The sequence below is a fragment of the Taudactylus pleione genome, unplaced genomic scaffold, assembly GCF_031769625.1.
Source record: "Taudactylus pleione unplaced genomic scaffold, aTauple2 ptg000087l, whole genome shotgun sequence".
NCBI classification, from domain to species: domain Eukaryota; kingdom Metazoa; phylum Chordata; class Amphibia; order Anura; family Myobatrachidae; genus Taudactylus; species Taudactylus pleione.
Genome location: NW_028284489.1, coordinates 377,501 through 391,657, shown reverse-complemented (window position 1 = coordinate 391,657; position 14,157 = coordinate 377,501). Strand labels below are relative to the sequence as shown.

General features: G+C 37.3%; 4 non-coding genes and 51 pseudogenes across 4 annotated transcripts; all 55 read left to right on the top strand.

Moving 5' to 3' along the window:
• The first annotated feature begins 65 nt into the window (after positions 1-65).
• On the top strand, positions 66-184 carry LOC148528944 (5S ribosomal RNA; annotated as a pseudogene).
• A 116-nt stretch (positions 185-300) lies between these two features.
• LOC148528943 (5S ribosomal RNA) lies at positions 301-419 on the top strand. Its single transcript, XR_015877900.1, has one exon. It is a non-coding gene; the product is annotated as a 5S ribosomal RNA (ribosomal RNA).
• Positions 420-536: 117 nt separating this feature from the next.
• Positions 537-655, top strand: LOC148528942 (5S ribosomal RNA; annotated as a pseudogene).
• Positions 656-1,005: 350 nt separating this feature from the next.
• LOC148528941 (5S ribosomal RNA) lies at positions 1,006-1,124 on the top strand (annotated as a pseudogene).
• Positions 1,125-1,239: 115 nt separating this feature from the next.
• LOC148528940 (5S ribosomal RNA) lies at positions 1,240-1,358 on the top strand (annotated as a pseudogene).
• Positions 1,359-1,473: 115 nt separating this feature from the next.
• On the top strand, positions 1,474-1,592 carry LOC148528939 (5S ribosomal RNA; annotated as a pseudogene).
• A 116-nt stretch (positions 1,593-1,708) lies between these two features.
• LOC148528938 (5S ribosomal RNA) lies at positions 1,709-1,827 on the top strand (annotated as a pseudogene).
• Positions 1,828-1,943: 116 nt separating this feature from the next.
• LOC148528937 (5S ribosomal RNA) lies at positions 1,944-2,062 on the top strand (annotated as a pseudogene).
• Positions 2,063-2,413: 351 nt separating this feature from the next.
• Positions 2,414-2,532, top strand: LOC148528936 (5S ribosomal RNA; annotated as a pseudogene).
• A 116-nt stretch (positions 2,533-2,648) lies between these two features.
• On the top strand, positions 2,649-2,767 carry LOC148528935 (5S ribosomal RNA; annotated as a pseudogene).
• Positions 2,768-2,882: 115 nt separating this feature from the next.
• LOC148528934 (5S ribosomal RNA) lies at positions 2,883-3,001 on the top strand (annotated as a pseudogene).
• A 351-nt stretch (positions 3,002-3,352) lies between these two features.
• On the top strand, positions 3,353-3,471 carry LOC148528933 (5S ribosomal RNA; annotated as a pseudogene).
• A 116-nt stretch (positions 3,472-3,587) lies between these two features.
• LOC148528932 (5S ribosomal RNA) lies at positions 3,588-3,706 on the top strand (annotated as a pseudogene).
• Positions 3,707-3,821: 115 nt separating this feature from the next.
• Positions 3,822-3,941, top strand: LOC148528931 (5S ribosomal RNA; annotated as a pseudogene).
• A 350-nt stretch (positions 3,942-4,291) lies between these two features.
• Positions 4,292-4,410, top strand: LOC148528930 (5S ribosomal RNA; annotated as a pseudogene).
• Positions 4,411-4,532: 122 nt separating this feature from the next.
• LOC148528929 (5S ribosomal RNA) lies at positions 4,533-4,651 on the top strand (annotated as a pseudogene).
• A 116-nt stretch (positions 4,652-4,767) lies between these two features.
• LOC148528928 (5S ribosomal RNA) lies at positions 4,768-4,886 on the top strand (annotated as a pseudogene).
• A 116-nt stretch (positions 4,887-5,002) lies between these two features.
• Positions 5,003-5,121, top strand: LOC148528927 (5S ribosomal RNA; annotated as a pseudogene).
• A 116-nt stretch (positions 5,122-5,237) lies between these two features.
• LOC148528926 (5S ribosomal RNA) lies at positions 5,238-5,356 on the top strand (annotated as a pseudogene).
• A 116-nt stretch (positions 5,357-5,472) lies between these two features.
• LOC148528925 (5S ribosomal RNA) lies at positions 5,473-5,591 on the top strand (annotated as a pseudogene).
• A 116-nt stretch (positions 5,592-5,707) lies between these two features.
• On the top strand, positions 5,708-5,825 carry LOC148528924 (5S ribosomal RNA; annotated as a pseudogene).
• Positions 5,826-5,941: 116 nt separating this feature from the next.
• LOC148528923 (5S ribosomal RNA) lies at positions 5,942-6,060 on the top strand (annotated as a pseudogene).
• Positions 6,061-6,176: 116 nt separating this feature from the next.
• On the top strand, positions 6,177-6,295 carry LOC148528922 (5S ribosomal RNA; annotated as a pseudogene).
• A 116-nt stretch (positions 6,296-6,411) lies between these two features.
• On the top strand, positions 6,412-6,530 carry LOC148528921 (5S ribosomal RNA). Its single transcript, XR_015877981.1, has one exon. It is a non-coding gene; the product is annotated as a 5S ribosomal RNA (ribosomal RNA).
• Positions 6,531-6,645: 115 nt separating this feature from the next.
• LOC148528920 (5S ribosomal RNA) lies at positions 6,646-6,764 on the top strand (annotated as a pseudogene).
• A 116-nt stretch (positions 6,765-6,880) lies between these two features.
• On the top strand, positions 6,881-6,999 carry LOC148528919 (5S ribosomal RNA; annotated as a pseudogene).
• Positions 7,000-7,114: 115 nt separating this feature from the next.
• Positions 7,115-7,233, top strand: LOC148528918 (5S ribosomal RNA; annotated as a pseudogene).
• Positions 7,234-7,349: 116 nt separating this feature from the next.
• On the top strand, positions 7,350-7,468 carry LOC148528917 (5S ribosomal RNA; annotated as a pseudogene).
• A 116-nt stretch (positions 7,469-7,584) lies between these two features.
• LOC148528916 (5S ribosomal RNA) lies at positions 7,585-7,703 on the top strand. Its single transcript, XR_015877972.1, has one exon. It is a non-coding gene; the product is annotated as a 5S ribosomal RNA (ribosomal RNA).
• A 115-nt stretch (positions 7,704-7,818) lies between these two features.
• Positions 7,819-7,937, top strand: LOC148528915 (5S ribosomal RNA; annotated as a pseudogene).
• Positions 7,938-8,053: 116 nt separating this feature from the next.
• Positions 8,054-8,172, top strand: LOC148528914 (5S ribosomal RNA; annotated as a pseudogene).
• A 116-nt stretch (positions 8,173-8,288) lies between these two features.
• LOC148528913 (5S ribosomal RNA) lies at positions 8,289-8,407 on the top strand (annotated as a pseudogene).
• Positions 8,408-8,523: 116 nt separating this feature from the next.
• Positions 8,524-8,642, top strand: LOC148528912 (5S ribosomal RNA; annotated as a pseudogene).
• Positions 8,643-8,757: 115 nt separating this feature from the next.
• Positions 8,758-8,876, top strand: LOC148528911 (5S ribosomal RNA; annotated as a pseudogene).
• A 116-nt stretch (positions 8,877-8,992) lies between these two features.
• LOC148528910 (5S ribosomal RNA) lies at positions 8,993-9,111 on the top strand (annotated as a pseudogene).
• Positions 9,112-9,226: 115 nt separating this feature from the next.
• On the top strand, positions 9,227-9,345 carry LOC148528909 (5S ribosomal RNA; annotated as a pseudogene).
• Positions 9,346-9,467: 122 nt separating this feature from the next.
• On the top strand, positions 9,468-9,586 carry LOC148528908 (5S ribosomal RNA; annotated as a pseudogene).
• A 116-nt stretch (positions 9,587-9,702) lies between these two features.
• LOC148528907 (5S ribosomal RNA) lies at positions 9,703-9,821 on the top strand (annotated as a pseudogene).
• A 115-nt stretch (positions 9,822-9,936) lies between these two features.
• LOC148528906 (5S ribosomal RNA) lies at positions 9,937-10,055 on the top strand (annotated as a pseudogene).
• A 116-nt stretch (positions 10,056-10,171) lies between these two features.
• Positions 10,172-10,290, top strand: LOC148528905 (5S ribosomal RNA; annotated as a pseudogene).
• A 116-nt stretch (positions 10,291-10,406) lies between these two features.
• LOC148528904 (5S ribosomal RNA) lies at positions 10,407-10,525 on the top strand (annotated as a pseudogene).
• Positions 10,526-10,640: 115 nt separating this feature from the next.
• On the top strand, positions 10,641-10,759 carry LOC148528903 (5S ribosomal RNA; annotated as a pseudogene).
• A 115-nt stretch (positions 10,760-10,874) lies between these two features.
• Positions 10,875-10,993, top strand: LOC148528902 (5S ribosomal RNA; annotated as a pseudogene).
• Positions 10,994-11,109: 116 nt separating this feature from the next.
• On the top strand, positions 11,110-11,228 carry LOC148528901 (5S ribosomal RNA; annotated as a pseudogene).
• Positions 11,229-11,344: 116 nt separating this feature from the next.
• LOC148528900 (5S ribosomal RNA) lies at positions 11,345-11,463 on the top strand (annotated as a pseudogene).
• Positions 11,464-11,579: 116 nt separating this feature from the next.
• Positions 11,580-11,698, top strand: LOC148528899 (5S ribosomal RNA; annotated as a pseudogene).
• A 116-nt stretch (positions 11,699-11,814) lies between these two features.
• LOC148528898 (5S ribosomal RNA) lies at positions 11,815-11,933 on the top strand (annotated as a pseudogene).
• A 115-nt stretch (positions 11,934-12,048) lies between these two features.
• On the top strand, positions 12,049-12,167 carry LOC148528897 (5S ribosomal RNA; annotated as a pseudogene).
• A 116-nt stretch (positions 12,168-12,283) lies between these two features.
• Positions 12,284-12,402, top strand: LOC148528896 (5S ribosomal RNA; annotated as a pseudogene).
• A 116-nt stretch (positions 12,403-12,518) lies between these two features.
• On the top strand, positions 12,519-12,637 carry LOC148528895 (5S ribosomal RNA; annotated as a pseudogene).
• Positions 12,638-12,752: 115 nt separating this feature from the next.
• Positions 12,753-12,871, top strand: LOC148528894 (5S ribosomal RNA; annotated as a pseudogene).
• A 116-nt stretch (positions 12,872-12,987) lies between these two features.
• On the top strand, positions 12,988-13,106 carry LOC148528893 (5S ribosomal RNA; annotated as a pseudogene).
• A 116-nt stretch (positions 13,107-13,222) lies between these two features.
• LOC148528892 (5S ribosomal RNA) lies at positions 13,223-13,341 on the top strand. Its single transcript, XR_015877948.1, has one exon. It is a non-coding gene; the product is annotated as a 5S ribosomal RNA (ribosomal RNA).
• Positions 13,342-13,457: 116 nt separating this feature from the next.
• LOC148528891 (5S ribosomal RNA) lies at positions 13,458-13,576 on the top strand (annotated as a pseudogene).
• Positions 13,577-13,927: 351 nt separating this feature from the next.
• On the top strand, positions 13,928-14,046 carry LOC148528890 (5S ribosomal RNA; annotated as a pseudogene).
• The last annotated feature ends 111 nt before the right edge of the window (positions 14,047-14,157 follow it).

The window sequence follows — 14,157 nt, the reverse complement described above, 5'->3', positions numbered from 1 at the left end:
TATCAATGAATTTACTTGAGTTAAGAAGTAACAGAGGTCTAAAGTTAAAGTTAATGTTTTTGAGCACCTACAGCCAAACCACACTGGACATGCCCAATCTTGTCTGATCTTGGAAGCTATGCAGTGTTGGGCCTGGTTAGTACTTGGATGGGAAGCCACCTGGGAATACCAGGTGCTGTAGGCAATTTTATACTGCCATAACATTCTTTTCTATTACATTTTACATTTAATTTTTTCAACTTTTCAATGAATTTACTTGAGTTAAGAAGTAATAGAGGTCTAAAGTTAATGTTTTTGAGCACCTACAGCCAAACCACACTGGACATGCCCAATCTCGTCTGATCTTGGAAGCTATGCAGTGTTGGGCCTGGTTAGTACTTGGATGGGAGACCACCTGGGAATACCAGGTGCTGTAGGTAATTCTATACAGCCATAACATTCTTTTCTATTACATTTTACATAACATTTTTTCAACTTATCAATGAATTTTCTTGAGTTAAGAAGTAAAAGAGGTCCTAAAGTTAATGTTTTTGAGCATCCACAGCCAAACCACACTGGACATGCCCAATCTCGTCTGATCTTGGAAGCAATGCAGTGTTGGGCCTGGTTAGTACTTGGATGGGAGACCACCTGGGAATACCAGGATCTGTAGGTAATTTTATACTGCCATAACATTCTTTTCTATTACATTTTACATTCAATTTTTAAACATGTCCATGAATTTACTTGAGTTAAGAAGTAATAGAGGTCTAAAGTTAATGTTTTTGAGCACCTACAGCCAAACCACACTGGACATGCCCAAACTTGTCTTATCTTGGAAGCTTAGCAGTGTTGGGCCTGGTTAGTACTTGGATGGGAGACAACCTAGGAATACCAGGTGCTGTAGATAATTTTATACTGCCATAACAGTCTCTTCTATTACATTTTACATTTAATTTTTTCAACTTATCAATGAATTTACTTGAGTTAAGAAGTAAAAGAGGTCTAAAGTTACTGTTTTTGAGCACCTACAGCCAAACCACACTGGACATGCCCAATCTCTTCTGATCTTGGAAGCTATGCAGTGTTGGGCCTGGTTAGTACTTGGATGGGAGACCACCAGGGAAAACCAGGAGCTGTAGGTAATTTTATACTGCCATAACATTCTTTTCTATTAGATTTTACATTTAATTTTTAAACTTATCAATGAATTTACTTGAGTTAATAAGTAATAGATGTCTAAAGTTAACGCTTATAAACACCTACAGCCAAACCACTCTGGACATGCCCAATCTCATCTGACTTTGGAAGTTATGCAGTGTTGGGCCTGGTTAGTACTTGGTAGGGAGACCACCTGGGAATACCAGGATCTGTAGGTAATTTTATACTGCCATAATATTCTTTTCTATTACATTTTACATTTAATTTTTAAACTTATCCATGAATTTACTTGAGTTAAGAAGTAATAGAGGTCTAAAGTTAATGCTTTTGAGCACCTACAGCCAAACCACACTGGACATGCCCAATCTCGTCTTATCTTGGAAACTATGCAGTGTTTGGCCTGGTTAGTACTTGGATGGGAGACCACCTGGGAATGCCAGGAGCTGTAGGTAATTTTATACTGCCATAACATTCTTTTCTATTACATTTTACATTTAATTTTTTCAACTTATCAATGAATTTACTTGAGTTAAGAAGTAATAGAGGTCTAAAGTTAATGCTTTTGAGCACCTACAGCCAAGACACACTGGACATGCCCAAACTCATCTGTTCTTGGAAGCTATGCAGTGTTGGGCCTGGTTAGTACTTGGATGGGAGACCACCTGGGAATACCAGGTGCTGTAGGTAATTTTATACTGCCATAACATTCTTTTCTGTTACATTTTACATTTAATTTTTTCAGCTTATCAATGAATTTACTTGAGTTAAGAAGTAATAGAGGTCTAAAGTTAATACTTTTGAGCACCTACAGCCAAACCACACTGGATATGCCCAATCTCATCTGATCTTGGATGCTATGCAGTGTTGGGCCTGGTTAGTACTTGGTAGGGAGACAACCTGGGAATACCAGGTGCTGTATGTAATTTTATACAGCCAAAACATTCTTTTCTATTACATTTTACATTTAATTTTTTCAACTTATCATTGAATTTACTTGAGTTAAGAAGTAAAATAGGTCAAAAGAGAATGTTTTTGTGCACCTACAGCAAAACCACACTGGCCATACCCAATCTCGTCTTATCTTGGAAACTATGCAATGTTGGGCCTGGTTAGTACTTGGATGGGAGACCACCTGGTTATACCAAGTGCTGTAGGTAATTTTATACTGCCATAACATTCTTTTCTATTACATTTTACATTACATTTTTTCAACTTATCAATGAATTTACTTGAGTTAAGAAGTAAAAGAGGTCTAAAGTTATGGTTTTTGAGAACCTACAGCCAAACCACACTGGACATGCCCACTCTCTTCAGATCTTGGAAGCTATGCAGTGTTGGGCCTGGTTAGTACTTGAATGGGAGACCACCTGGGAATACCAGGTGCTGTAGGTAATTTTATACAGCCATAACATTCTTTTCTATTACATTTTACATTACATTTTTTCAACTTATCAATGAATTTACTTGAGTTAAGAAGTAAAAGAGGTCTAAAGTTAATAATTTTGAGCACCTACAGCCAAACCACACTGGACATGCCCAATCTCGTCTGATCTTGGAAGCTATGAAGTGTTGGGCCTGGTTAGTACTTGGATGGGAGACCACCTGGGAATACCAGGAGCTGTAGATAATTTTATACAGCCATAACATTCTTTTCTATTAGATTTTACATTTAATTTTTAAACTTATCAATGGATTTACTTGAGTTAAGAAGTAATAGATGTCTAAAGTTAACGATTTTGAGCACCTACAGCCAAACCACTCTGGACATGCCCAATCTCATCTGACCTTGGAAGCTATGCAGTGTTGGGCCTGGTTAGTACTTGGTAGGGAGACCACCTCGGAATACCAGGTGCTGTAGGTAATTTTATACAGCCAAAACATTCTTTTCTATTACATTTTACATTTAATTTTTTCAACTTATCTTTGAATTTACTTGAGTTAAGCAGTCAAAGAGGTCAAAAGTTAAAGTTTTTGTGCACCTACAGCAAAACCACACTGGCCATGCCCAATCTCATCTTATGTTGGAAACTATGCAGTGTTTGGCCTTGTTAGTACTTGGATGGGAGACCACCTGGGAATACCAGGTGCTGTAGTTAATTTTATACTGCCATAACATTCTTTTCTATTACATTTTACATTTATTTTTTTCAACTTATCAATGAATTTACTTGAGTTAAGAAGTAATAGAGGTCTAAAGTTAATGCGTTTGAGCACCTACAGCCAAGACACACTGGACATGCCCAAACTCATCTGTTCTTGGAAGCTATGCAGAGTTGGGCCTGGTTAGTACTTGGATGGGAGACCACCTGGGAATACCAGGTGCTGTAGGTAATTTTATACTGCCATAACATTCTTTTCTACTATATTTTACATTACATTTTTTCAACTTATCAATGAATTTACTTGAGTTAAGAAGTAAAAGAGGTCTAAAGTTAATGTTTTTGAGCACCTACAGCCAAACCACACTGGACTTGCCCAATCTCGTCTGATCTTGGAAGCTATGAAGTGTTGGGCCTGGTTAGTACTTGGATGGGAGACCACCTGGGAATACCAGGAGCTGTAGGTAATTTTATACAGCCATAACATTCTTTTCTATTAGATTTTACATTTAATTTTTAAACTTATCAATGGATTTACTTGAGTTAAGAAGTAATAGATGTCTAAAGTTAATGATTTTGAGCACCTACAGCCAAACCACTCTGGACATGCCCAATCTCATCTGACCTTGGAAGCTATGCAGTGTTGGGCCTGGTTAGTACTTGGTAGGGAGACCACCTTGGGAATACCAGGTGCTGTAGGTAATTTTATACAGCCAAAACATTCTTTTCTATTACATTTTACATTTAATTTTTTCAACTTATCTTTGAATTTACTTGAGTTAAGCAGTCAAAGAGGTCAAAAGTTAATGTTTTTGTGCACCTACAGCAAAACCATACTGGCCATGCCCAATCTCGTCTTATCTTGGAAACTATGCAGTGTTTGGCCTGGTTAGTATTTGGATTGGAGACCACCTGGGAATACCAGGTGCTGTAGGTAATTTTATACTGCCATAACATTCTTTTCTATTACATTTTACATTTAATTTTTTCAACTTATCAATGAATTTACTTGAGTTAAGAAGTAAAAGAGGTCTGAACTTAATGTTTTGAGCACAAACAGCAAAACCACACTGGCCATGCCCAATCTCGTCTTATCTTGGAAGCTATGCAGTGTTGGGCCTGGTTAGTACTTGGATGGGAGACCACCTGGGAATACCAGGTGCTGTAGGTAATTTTATACTGCCATAACATTCTTTTCTATTACATTTTACATTTATTTTTTTCAACTTATCAATGAATTTACTTGAGTTAAGAAGTAATAGAGGTCTAAAGTTAAAGTTAATGTTTTTGTACACCTACAGCCAAACCACACTGGACATGCCCAATCTTGTCTGATCTTGGAAGCTATACAGTGTTGGGCCTGGTTAGTACTTGGATGGGAGGCCACCTGGGAATACCAGGTGCTGTAAGTAATTTTATACTGCCATAACATTCTTTTCTATTACATTTTACATTTAATTTTTTCAACTTATCAATGAATTTACTTGAGTTAAGAAGTAAAAGAGGTCTAAAGTTAATGTTTTTGAGCACCTACAGCAAAACCACACTGGCCATGCCCAATCTCGTCTTTTCTTGGAAACTATGCAGTGTTGGGCCTGGTTAGTACTTGGATGGGAGACCGCCTGGGAATACCAGGTGCTGTAGGTAATTTTATACTGCCATAACATTCTTTTCTATTACATTTTACATTTAATTTTTTCAACTTATCAATGAATTTACTTGAGATAAGAAGTAAAAGAGATCTTAAGTTAATGTTTTTGAGCACCTACAGCCAAACCACACTGGACATGCCCAATCTTGTCTGATCTTGGAAGCTATGCAGTGTTGGGCCTGGTTAGTACTCGGATGGTAGACCACCTGGGAATAACAGGTGCTGTAGGTAATTTTATACTGCCATAACATTCTTTTCTATTACATTTTACTTTTAATTTTTTCAACTTATCAATGAATTTACTTGAGTTAAGAAGTAATAGAGGTCTAAAGTTAATGTTTTTGAGCACCTACAGCCAAACCACACTGGACATGCCCAAACTTGTCTGATCTTGGAAACTATGCAGTGTTGGGCCTGGTTCGTACTTGGATGGGGGACCACCTGGGAATACCAGGTGCTGTAGGTAATTTTATACTGCCATAACATTCTTTTCTATTACATTTTACATTTAATTTTTTCAACTTATCAATGAATTTACTCGAGTTAAGAAGTAATAGAGGTCTAAAGTTAATGCTTTAGAGCACCTACAGCCAAACCACACTGGACATGCCCAATCTCATCTGATTTTGGAAGCTATGCAGTGTTGGGCCTGGTTAGTACTTGGACTGGAGACCACCTGGGAATACCAGGTGCTGTAGGTAATTTTAAACTGCCATAACATTCTTTTCTATTACATTTTACATTTAATTTTTTCAACTTATCAATGAATTTACTTGAGTTAAGAAGTAAAAGAGGTCTAAAGTTAATGATTTTGAGCACCTACAGCCAAACCACACTGGACATGCCCAATCTCGTCTGATCTTGGAAGCTATGCAGTGTTGGGCCTGGTTGTACTTGGATGGGAGACTACCTGGGAATACTAGGTGCTGTAGGTAATTTTATACTGCCATAACATTCTTTTCTGTTACATTTTACATTTAATTTTTTCAACTTATCAATGAATTTACTCGAGTTAAGAAGTAATAGAGGTCTAAAGTTAATGCTTTTGAGCACCTACAGCCAAACCACACTGGACATGCCCAATCTCATCTGATCTTGGATGCTATGCAGTGTTGGGCCTGGTTAGTACATGGTAGGGAGACCACCTGTGAATACCAGGTGCTGTAGGTAATTTTATACAGCCAAAACATTCTTTTCTATTACATTTTACATTTAATTTTTTCAAATTATCATTGAATTTACTTGAGTTAAGAAGTAAAAGAGGTCAAAACTGAATGTTTTTGTGCACCTACTGCAAAACCACACTGGCCATGCCCAATCTCGTCTTATCTTGGAAACTATGCAGTGTTGGGCCTGGTTAGTACTTGGATGAGAGACCACCTGGGAATACCAGGTGCTGTAGGTAATTTTATACTGCCATAACATTCTTTTCTATTACATTTTACATTTAATTTTTTCAACTTATCAATGAATTTACTTGAGTTAAGAAGTAAAAGAGGTCTAAAGTTACTGTTTTTGAGCACCTACAGCCAAACCACACTGGACATGCCCAATCTCATCTGATCTTGGAAGCTATGCAGTGTTGGGCCTGGTTAGTACTTGGATGGGAGACCACCTGGGAAAACCAGGAGCTGTAGGTAATTTTATACTGTCATAACATTCTTTTCTATTAGATTTTACATTTAATTTTTAAACTTATCAATGAATTTACTAGAGTTAAAAAGTAATAGATGTCTAAAGTTAACGATTTTGAGCACCTACAGCCAAACCACTCTGGACATGCCCAATCTTATCTGACCTTGGAAGCAATGCAGTGTTGGGCCTGGTTAGTACTTGGTATGGAGACCACCTGGGAATACCAGGTGCTGTAGGTAATTTTATACAGCCAAAACATTCTTTTCTATTACATTTTACATTTAATTTTTTCAACTTATCAATGAATTTACTTGAGTTAAGAAGTAAAAGAGGTCAAAAGTTAATGTTTTTGTGCACCTACAGCAAAACCACACTGGCCATGCCCAATCTCGTCTTATCTTGGAAACTATGCAGTGTTTGGCCTGGTTAGTACTTGGATGGGAGACCACCTGGGAATACCAGGTGCTGTAGGTAATTTTATACTGCCATAACATTCTTTCTATTACATTTTACATTTAATTTTTTCAACTTATCAATGAATTTACTTGAGTTAAGAAGTAAAAGAGGTCTAAAGTTAATGTTTTTGAGCACCAACAGCAAAACCACACTGGACATGCCCAATCTTGTCTGATCTTGGAAGCTATGCAGTGTTGGGCCTGGTTAGTACTTGGATGGGAGGCCACCTGGGAATACCAGTTGCTGTAGGTAATTTTATACTGCCATAACATTCTTTTCTATTACATTTTACATTTAATTTTTTCAACTTATCAATGAATTTACTTGAGTTAAGAAGTAAAGGAGGACTAAAGTTAATGTTTTTGAGCACCTACAGCAAAACCACACTGGCCTTGCCCAATCTTGTCTTATCTTGGAAACAATGCAGTGTTGGGCCTGGTTTGTACTTGGATGGGAGACCACCTGGGAATACCAGGTGCTGTAGGTAATTTTATACTGCCATAACATTCTTTTCTATTACATTTTACATTTAATTTTTTCAACTTATCAATGAATTTACTTGAGTTAAGAAGTAAAAGAGGTCTAAAGTTATTTTTATTGAGCATCTACAGCCAAACCACACTGGACATGCCCAATCTCGTCTGATCTTGGAAGCTATGCAGTGTTGGGCCTGGTTAGTACTTGGATGGGAGACCACCTGGGAATACCAGGTGCTGTAGGTAATTTTATGCTGCCATAACATTCTTTCTATTACATTTTACATTTAATTTTTTCAACTTATCAATGAATTTACTTGAGTTAAGAAGTAAAAGAGGTCTAAAGTTAATGTTTTTGAGCACCTACAGCAAAACCACACTGGACATGCCCAATCTTGTCTGATCTTGGAAGCTATGCAGTGTTGGGCCTGGTTAGTACTTGGATGGGAGGCCACCTGGGAATACCAGTTGCTGTAGGTAATTTTATATTGCCATAACATTCTTTTCTATTACATTTTACATTTAATTTTTTCAACTTATCAATGAATTTACTTGAGTTAAGAAGTAAAGGAGGACTAAAGTTAATGTTTTTGAGCACCTACAGCCAAACCACACTGGACATGCCCAAACTTGTCTGATCTTGGAAACTATGCAGTGTTGGGCCTGGTTCGTACTTGGATGGGGGACCACCTGGGAATACCAGGTGCTGTAGGTAATTTTATACTGCCATATCATTCTTTTCTATTACATTTTACATTTAATTTTTTCAACTTATCAATGAATTTACTCGAGTTAAGAAGTAATAGAGGTCTAAAGTTAATGCTTTTGAGCACCTACAGCCAAACCACACTGGACATGCCCAATCTCATCTGATTTTGGAAGCTATGCAGTGTTGTGCCTGGTTAGTACTTGGACTGGAGACCACCTGGGAATACCAGGTGCTGTAGGTAATTTTAATCTGCCATAACATTCTTTTCCTTTACATTTTACATTTAATTTTTTCAACTTATCAATGAATTTACTTGAGTTAAGAAGTAATAGAGGTCTAAAGTTAATGCTTTTGAGCACCTACAGCCAAGACACACTGGACGTGCCCAATCTCGTCAGATCTTGGAAGCTATGAAGTGTTGGGCCTGGTTAGTACTTGGATGGGAGACCACCTGGGAATACCAGGAGCTGTAGGTAATTTTATACAGCCATAACATTCTTTTCTATTAGATTTTACATTTAATTTTTAAACTTATCAATGGATTTACTTGAGTTAAGAAGTAATAGATGTCTAAAGTTAACGATTTTGAGCACCTACAGCCAAACCACTCTGGACATGCCCAATCTCATCTGACCTTGGAAGCTATGCAGTGTTGGGCCTGGTTAGTACTTGGTAGGGAGACCACCTGGGAATACCAGGTGCTGTAAGTAATTTTATACAGCCAAAACATTCTTTTCTATTACATTTTACATTTAATTTTTTCAACTTATCTTTGAATTTACTTGAGTTAAGCAGTGAAAGAGGTCAAAAGTTAATGTTTTTGTGCACCTTCAGCAAAACCACACTGGCCATACCCAATCTCGTCTTATCTTGGAAACTATGCAGTGTTTGGCCTGGTTAGTACTTGGATGGGAGACCACCTGGGAATACCAGGTGCTGTAGGTAATTTTATACTGCCATAACATTCTTTTCTATTACATTTTACATTTAATTTTTTCAACTTATCAATGAATTTACTTGAGTTAAGAAGTAAAAGAGGTCTAAACCTAATGTTTTGAGCACCTACAGCAAAACCAAACTGGCCATGCCCAATCTCGTCTTATCTTGGAAGCTATGCAGTGTTGGGCCTGGTTAGTACTTGGATGGGAGACCACCTGGGAATACCAGGTGCTGTAGGTAATTTTATACTGCCATAACATTCTTTTCTATTACATTTTACATTTATTTTTTTCAACTTATCAATGAATTTACTTGAGTTAAGAAGTAATAGAGGTCTAAAGTTAAAGTTAATGTTTTTGTACACCTACAGCCAAACCACACTGGACATGCCCAATCTTGTCTGATCTTGGAAGCTATACAGTGTTGGGCCTGGTTAGTACTTGGATGGGAGGCCACCTGGGAATACCCGGTGCTGTAGGTAATTTTATACTGCCATAACATTCTTTTCTATTACATTTTACATTTAATTTTTTCAACTTATCAATGAATTTACTTGAGTTAAGAAGTAAAAGAGGTCTAAAGTTAATGTTTTTGAGCACCTACAGCAAAACCACACTGGCCATGCCCAATCTCATCTTATCTTGGAAACTATGCAGTGTTGGGCCTGGTTAGTACTTGGATGGGAGACCGCCTGGGAATACCAGGTACTGTAGGTAATTTTATACTGCCATAACATTCTTTTCTATTACATTTTACATTTATTTTTTCAACTTATCAATGAATTTACTTGAGTTAAGAAGTAAAAGAGGTCTAAAGTTAATGTTTTTGAGCACCTACAGCCAAACCACACTGGACATGCCCAATCATGTCTGATCTTGGAAGCTATGCAGTGTTGGGCCTGGTTAGTACTCGGATGGGAGACCACCTGGGAATAACAGGTGCTGTTTGTAATTTTATACTGCCATAACATTCTTTTCTATTACATTTTACTTTTAATTTTTTCAACTTATCAATGAATTTACTTGAGTTAAGAAGTAATAGAGGTCTAAAGTTAATGTTTTTGAGCACCTACAGCCAAACCACACTGGACATGCCCAATCTCATCTGATCTTGGAAGCTATGCAGTGTTGGACCTGGTTAGTACTTGGATGGGAGACCACCTAGGAATACCAGGTGCTGTAGGTAATTTAATACTGCCATAACAGTCTTTTCTATTACATTTTACATTTAATTTGTTCAACTTATCAATGAATTTACTTGAGTTAAGAAGTAAAAGAGGTCTAAAGTTACTGCTTTTGAGCACCTACAGCCAAACCACACTGGACATGCTCAATCTCTTCTGATCTTGGAAGCTATGCAGTGTTGGGCCTGGTTAGTACTTGGATTGGAGACCACCTGGGAAAACCAGGAGCTGTAGGTAATTTTATACTGCCATAACATTCTTTTCTATTAGATTTTACATTTAATTTTTAAACTTATCAATGAATTTACTTGAGTTAAGAAGTAATAGATGTCTAAAGTTAACGCTTTTGAGCACCTACAGCCAAACCACTCTGGACATGCCCAATCTCATCTGACCTTGGAAGCTATGCAGTGTTGGGCCTGGTTAGTACTTGGTAGGGAGACCACCTGGGAATACCAGGATCTGTAGGTGATTTTGTATTGCCATAACATTCTTTTCTATTACATTTTACATTTAATTTTTAAACTTATCCATGAATTTACTTGAGTTAAGAAGTAATAGAGGTCTAAAGTTACTGTTTTTGAGCACCTACAGCCAAACCACACTGGACATGCCCAAACTTGTCTGATCTTGGAAACTATGCAGTGTTGGGCCTGGTTCGTCCTGGGATGGGGGACCACCTGGGAATACCAGGTGCTGTAGGTAATTTTATACTGCCATAACATTCTTTTCTATTACATTTTACATTTAATTTTTTCAACTTATCAATGAATTTACTCGAGTTAAGAAGTAATAGACGTCTAAAGTTAATGCTTTTGAGCACCTACAGCCAAACCACACAGGACATGCCCTATCTCGTCTGAACTTGGAAGCTATGCAGTGTTGAGCCTGGTTAGTGCTTGGATGGGAGACCACCTCGGAATCCCAGGTGCTGTACGTAATTTTATACTGCCATAACAGTCTTTTCTATTACATTTTACATTTAATTTTTTCAACTTATCAATGAATTTACTTGAGTTAAGAAGTAATAGAGGTCTAAAGTTAATGCTTTTGAGCACCTACAGCCAAACCACACTGGACATGCCCAATCTCGTTTGATCTTGGAAGCTATGCAGTGTTGGGCCTGGTTAGTACTTGAACGGGAGACCACCTGGGAATACCAGGTGCTGTAGGTAATTTTATACTGCCATAACATTCTTTTCTATTACATTTTACATTTAATTTTTTCAACTTATCAATGAATTTACTTGAGTTAAGAAGTAATAGACGTCTAAAGTTAATGTTTTTGAGCACCTACAGTCAAACAACACTGGACATGCCCAATCTTGTCTGAACTGGGAAGCTATGCAGTGTTGGGCCTGGTTAGTACTTGGATGGGAGGCCACCTAGGAATCCCAGGTGCTGTAGGTAATTTTATACTGCCATAACAGTCTTTTCTATTACATTTTACATTTAATTTTTTCAACTTATCAATGAATTTACTTGAGTTAAGAAGTAATAGAGGTCTAAAGTTAATGCTTTTGAGCACCTACAGCCAAACCACACTGGACATGCCCAATCTCATCTGATCTTGGAAGCTATGCAGTGTTGGGCCTGGTTAGTACTTGGATGGGAGACCACCTGGGAATACCAGGAGCTGCAGGTAATTTTATACTGCCAAAACATTCTTTTCTATTAAATTTTACATTTCATTTTTCAACTTATCATTGAATTTACTTGAGTTAAGAAGTAAAAGTGGTCTAAAGTTAATGTTTTTGAGCACCTACAGCCAAACCACACTGGACATGCCCAATCTTGTCTGATCTTGGAAGGTATGCAGTGTTGGGCCTGGTTAGTACTTGGATGGGAGACCACCTGGGAATACCAGGTGCTGTAGGTAATTTTATATAGCCATATCATTCTTTTCTATTACATTTTACATTACATTTTTTCAACTTATCAATGAATTTACTTGAGTTAAGAAGTAAAAGAGGTCTAAATTTAATGCTTTTGAGCACCTACAGCCAAACCACACTGGACATGCCCAATCTCATCTGATCTTGTAAGCTATGCAGTGTTGGGCCTGGTTTGTACTTGGATGGAAAACCACCTGGGAATACCAGGTGCTGTAGGTAATTTTATACAGCCAAAACATTCTTTTCTATTACATTTTACATTTATTTTTTTCAACTTATCAATGAATTTACTTGAGTTAAGAAGTAAAAGAGGTCTAAAGTTAATGTTTTTGAGCACCTACAGCCACACCACGCTGGACTTGCCCAATCTCATCTGATCTTGGAAACTATGCAGTGTTGGGCCTGGTTAGTACTTGGATGGGAGACCACCTGGGAATACCAGGAGCTGTAGGTAATTTTATACTGCCATAACATTTTTTTCTATTACATTTTACATTTCATTTTTCAAATAATCATTGAATTTACTTGGGTTAAGAAGTAAAAGAGGTCTAAAGTTAATGTTTTTGAGAACCTACAGCCAAACCACTCTGGACATGCCCAATCTCGTCTGAACTTGGAAGCTATGCAGTGTTGGACCTCGTTAGTACTTGGATGGGAGACCACCTGGGAATACCAGGTGCTGTAGGTAATTTTATACTTCCATAACATTCTTTTCTATTACATTTTACATTTAATTTTTTCAACTTATCAATGAATTTACTTGAGTTAAGAAGTAAAAGAGGTCTAAAGTTAATGTTTTTGAGCATCTATAGCCAAACCACACTGGACATGCCCAATCTTGTCTGATCTTGGAAGCTATGCAGTGTTGGGCCTGGTTAGTACTTGGATGGTAGACCACCTGGGAATACCATGTGCTGTAGGTAATTTTATGCAGCCATAACATTCTTTTCTATTACATTTTACATTTAATTTTTTCAACTTATCAATGAATTTATTTGAGTTAAGAAGTAAAAGAGGTCTAAAGTTAATGTTTTTGAGCGCCTACAGCCAAACCACACTGGACATACCCAATCTCATCTGATCTTGGAAGCTATGCAGTGTTGGGCCTGGTTAGTACTTGGACGGGAGACCACCTGGGAATACCAGGTGCTGTAGGTAATTTTATATAGCCATAACATTCTTTTTTATTACATTTTACATTACATTTTTTCAACTTATCAATGAATTTACTTGAGTTAAGAAGTAAAAGAGGTCTAAAGTTAATGTTTTTGAGCACCTACAGTCAAACCACACTGGACATGCCCAATCTCGTCTGATCTTGGAAGCTATGCAGTTTTGAGCCTGGTTAGTACTTGGATGGGAGACCCCCTGGGAATACCAGGTGCTGTAGGTAATTTTATACTGCCATAACATTCTTTTCTATTACATTTTACATTTAATTTTTTCAACTTATCAATGAATTTACTTGAGTTAAGAAGTAATAGAGGTCTAAATTTAATGATTTTGAGCACCTACAGCCAAACCACACTGGACATGCCCAATCTCGTCTGATCTTGTAAGCTTTGCTGTGTTGGGCCTGGTATGTAATTGGATGGGAGACCACCTGGGAATTCCAGTTGCTGTAGGAAATTTTATACAGCCAAAACATTCTTTTCTATTACATTTTACATTTAATTTTTTCAACTTATCATTGCATTTACTTGAGTTAAGATGTAAAAGAGGTCTAAAGTTAATGTTTTTGAGCACCTACAGCCAAACCACACTGGACATGCCCAATCTTGTTTGATCTTGGAAGCTATGCAGTGTTGGACCTGGTTAGTAGTTGGATGGGAGACCACCTGGGAATACCAGGTGCTGTAGGTAATTTTATACAGCCAAAACATTCTTTTCTATTACATTTTACATTTAATTTTTTCAACTTATCAATGAATTTACATGAGTTAAGAAGTAATAGATGTCTAAAGTTAATATTTT